This window comes from Manacus vitellinus, unplaced genomic scaffold (assembly GCF_001715985.3).
Source record: "Manacus vitellinus isolate BGI_N305 unplaced genomic scaffold, ASM171598v3 scaffold_92_pilon, whole genome shotgun sequence".
NCBI lineage: Eukaryota > Metazoa > Chordata > Aves > Passeriformes > Pipridae > Manacus > Manacus vitellinus.
In genome coordinates, this window is record NW_021940877.1 from 547124 (window position 1) to 551032 (window position 3909).

Genomic DNA, 3909 nt, shown 5'->3' on the forward strand with positions numbered 1-3909 from the left:
GGAACTCCTGGGTTTTGCAAACCTTTGAAGATGGTTTAGGAACTCCTGGGTTTGCAAAGCTTTGGAGAAGGTTGGGGAGAGGGTTTAGGAACATGTGGGTTTGCAAAGCTTTGGAGATGGTTTAGGAACTCCTGGGTTTGCAAAGCTTTGGAGATGGTTTAGGAACAGTTGGGTTTTGCAGGAGCAGGGTGAAGATGGTTTAGGAACTCCCTGGTTTTGCAAAGCTTTGGAGATGGTTTAGGAACTCCCAGGTTTGCAAAGCTTTGGAGAGGTGGGAGATGGTTTAGGAACAGTGACCTTCCCACCCCTGGGAAAGCAGTTTTGCCACTGAGCCTGTTTTACCCCAAACTTCCCGGGGGATAATTCCCAGTCCCGTTTTCCTTCAACACCCCCCTTTCCCTTGGTTTTTTTTGCACACAGTTCCTGCTGGCAGCAGGTGAGGACAGCAAATCCCTGGGATTTATGGAAGGCTGGGGGATCAAAGGTTGTGCCTCCAGCTCTCCAGGACATCTCAAGTATAAGGTAACGGACTGATGACAGAAACACCTCATCCCATAAATCCACCTTAACCAGGGGCACGTGGCACAGGGGGGGCTAAATCCATGGCTGGAAAACAAATCCCTCGACCTTATTTCCCAGGAAGCTGCCAACCCGTTTTGGCTCCTTGGCAATAAATAAATAAATACTCTGATATACAAATATCCTGATAAATTAACCACATCAAACCATACAAATGTGATTTATAAACATGGGTTATTTATCAGGATAAATATAAATACGGGATGCAGACCCACCAGCAGCAAGCCCAGGAATCAATCCCACTCCTTGAGAGGGAAGACAAGACACAGCTTTTTCCCAACATACTTCAAGACAAGAACATTATTATCATTTTTACCAAACTCTCACTATCACAGAAAATCCTGGAAGGAACTTTAGTTATTCAGTGTCATGGTTTATTTATCAGGATAAATATCCTGACACTAAAATATCCTGATAAATAAACCTCATTAACCCCATAAATGTGGATTATGAACCTGATTTATAAATGTGGTTTATAACACTGATTTTATAAACATGATTTATCAGGATATTTATCCTGATAAATAAATCTCATTATGAACCTGATTTATAAATGTGGCCTGTAAATGAAATTTATCAGGATAAATATCTAAATATCCTGATAAATAAAACCCACGAAACCCCATAAACATGGATTACAAACCTGATTAAAACCATGTTTATTTATCAGGAACCACCTAAGCTGTTGTTACAACCTTCCAGCCACATCCAGGGTTTTCCCATCCCGGCACAGCCGGAGTGGAGGAGCCATAGGAATGGCAGACAGAGTGGGGAAGCTTCCCATGCCAACTAATTCCAGGAAAATGCCATGTGACAGCACCAGCCACCGCTTCTGTCAGGTTCCCTGAGGAAGCAGCTCTGGAAAACCCCCGGGGCTGCCACTCTTTGGGAGCAGCCCCGGCAGGATCCCCTCCGAGCTCCCATCCGTGCTCCCGCGCCAGGAATCCCCCTGGAGCCGATGTGGTGACAGGAGAGGCTGGAACCAAACACTCTGACATGGGAGCTGCTGCCAGGAAACCTCCTCACACAGCACATTCCCAGGCACTGAGGAATGGAAAATGGGGAAAAACAAAAGGGAACTGGAGCTGGGCTAAAAAAGAATGGAAAACCAGCGGGTTGGGGCTTTTCCAAGCAAAAGCACCCCCGGGTGTGCTGCTCTCCAGCCTGGGAATGGCCTCGGGATGGAGGCTGGCTGTGGCCAGCAAGGCTGGAGGCAGGTGGTCATTCCCTATCTGGAATTTCCCAGCCTGGGAAAACAGGGCAGCACAGTCCCCCAGGAGGTGCTTCCCACCCCAAAACCACCCCGGATCCCGGGCAGCAGGGGTTTGCTCCAGCTCAGGGACAATGGGATTCTGGGATGACGATGCCAAGTGGGTTGTTAACACCATGTGTGATCCCGACAGCTTTTATTTGTCCCTTAAATCCTTATCCCATTCCTGCTGGAGAAGTGCAGGAATGAACACCCACTGGAAAGAGGGCTTTTCCAACTATTAAATCCCAATTCCAACCCTCTGGAGCCAGCTCAGGAACAACACAGCACAGCAGGCTGGTCACAGGCACGGAACAACTCGGAAAAGCATCTCCCAGGCTGATTTTAGCTAATTGAGCTGATTTTGGGAGGAGCAGGGAAACCCCTCGATCCCTGGAGCAGCAGATCCATGGATGGGGAAGCTCCACTGAGCTCTGTCAGCTCTTACCAAGCTCATAAATATTCCAAAGCACTCACTCTGTTGAATCCTAAATGTTTGAGCACAGGGAATGACCATTCCTGGAGTTTTCACACCCCCACTGGTGTTTTCCTTAAGGGAAACAAGACCAGCAATAAACTCAGCTGCCAAAAGGCAACTTGCTGCCAAAATAACCCTTCGGGCTCGACCTGGCCCGGAGGCACGTTTTGGTTGGAATGGGCCGGGAATAACCAGCCCTGGATTGCCAAGTCCCACACCCCTGCTCCAATACAGGAAAAGGAAAAGGAATCCCAGTAGGAAAGAGCTCAAGCCTCCCAGCCAGCTCCAGTTCAGCACACCCATGGCAGAAAATCCCCCTCCTGTGCTGAGCTATCCCAAGAGCAGAGCTGTGCTCCTGCGTTTCGGGGGATGCCAGAGGTGCTCTCTCCCTGCTCCAGGTGCTCCCTGCCAGGCTGCAGGGTGGAAGTGAATCTCTGAGCACTCAGAAAGCTGCAATAAAGGGATTGCAGCAGTTGTGCCCCATCCAAAAGTACCTGCAATCCAGGTAATTCTGGGATGGATCCCAGAGCCCTGCACTTGGATTGATCGCTGCCAAGCCCAATACAACCCCCCCAGACATCCCGTTCTGCACCCTGGTCCTGGAGGAATGCCGTCAGATTCCAGCAGGAGAACATTTCAGGAATCAGCCTAAAGTCAGAGCAAGGAGGAATTGCTTCAAATAACTCGTCAGGAAAAGCTGGAAGGGCAATGGAATGGAGCCGTGCCGGCACCACTGGAATTTGCCTGCCCCCTCCTAAAAGCTGCCTCTCTGCCAGCTGGCAAAACATTCCATAAACCTTTTCCTCCTTCCAGAGCACTTCAATTTTCCCTCTCCCCCCTCCTGAAATTAGTTAAGAACCTGCTGTTTATTCCACTTAATAATTACCCGGAACAAACAGCCGAGGAATATTAAATGCAGGCAAAAATCACCCCACTGGGCTGAAGCCAAACCTGCTCCTGCAAATCCCCTCCTGATCCCAGAAGGTTTTCCTACCTGCAGGCAGCATTCCCAGCCCCATGGACCCCGGATCTCAGGCGTGGGTGGCACTGGGGGTTCCCATCCCGAGCTGCCTCCTCTTCTCCCAACTTCCAGCTGCTTTAGGAAGTGTCAGAACCCGCAGGGCTTTTGACCTTCCCTTTTTTTTTTACCGTCAACAGGATTTTAAGGGAAAAAAAACAAAGGGAAAAAAGGCCTCCAAGGGAAAGTTGTTGAATGAAAATGAGGGGCTGAGCCAGAGCCCTGAGTCAGAGCTCGTTTCCACACGCCACAAAAAGTCCTCTCTCCAAACACTGGCAGAGGAGCCGTGTCCTCACCTGGGAAAAAACATTCCAGGGGTGGGGAAGGACCAGCCCTGGCTGGGCTGGGACAGAAAGGGTTTGAATTGCACTTGGCAATCAGGAGCTCCATGGGAATTCGGGTCTCCAACCTGCTCCAGACTCTCCCTCATCCCTTGGAGCTGCTCATCCCACGTGCCAGCAGCTCCCTGGGAGCACCGGGGGGCCTTCAGGGAGATGCTCAGACTTCCAGGCTTATTCTCTCCCCCACTTCAAATAAAACTCCTCTCCCATCAGACAGACAGGTTTGATAATAAGCCTGATGCTG